General features: G+C 34.2%; 1 protein-coding gene across 1 annotated transcript in view; it reads right to left on the bottom strand.

The window, feature by feature from the left end:
• LOC119585251 (SH3 and multiple ankyrin repeat domains protein 1-like) overlaps positions 1-518 on the bottom strand; it is a gene marked incomplete in the record, with an annotated part of 45,692 nt that overhangs the window by 4,286 nt on the left and 40,888 nt on the right.

Here is a 518-nt window from a genome sequence, read left to right as displayed (position 1 = left end):
TTTATCAAAATCCAAACTAACTTGGAAAGGATCTTCTGCTTTAATTTTACTAAGACAAAATCAGAGTTAAGAGAACTGTCAACTTTGTGGCTATAACATGCATGTGGTCTTAGATGGCACTGGCTCTCAATTTACTTCCTGCTTTACTCTCTAAGCATGGAAATATGGCATTATTACATTATCTCTGAATTTACTAATACCTTTATGGTATAATACTATAGGATCAAGATAAATGATGAGATAAGTTTACGATCCCATACAACCATAACCATCTTTTTCCATGAAAAGTAGTTGGTTTATGCAATTATTATGCCAGCATAATGAAATGTTCAAGCTCTTTTTCTACAGAAGCAGGTATATCATTGTATTTTATGTAAAGAGGCCCAGAAAATAAATCCTTCTCCATAGAAATAAGTTGTAGTGTTCATATTGCATATTATAATCAGACCATTTTTCTGTATGATCATGTTAACCCAATGCCGCCGGGTGGTTTCTCAATGCCAAAGCCCTCTCTCCAG

The sequence above is a fragment of the Penaeus monodon genome, chromosome 19 (assembly GCF_015228065.2).
Source record: "Penaeus monodon isolate SGIC_2016 chromosome 19, NSTDA_Pmon_1, whole genome shotgun sequence".
NCBI classification, from domain to species: Eukaryota; Metazoa; Arthropoda; class Malacostraca; order Decapoda; family Penaeidae; genus Penaeus; species Penaeus monodon.
This window is presented reverse-complemented; position numbering and strand designations above follow the sequence as displayed.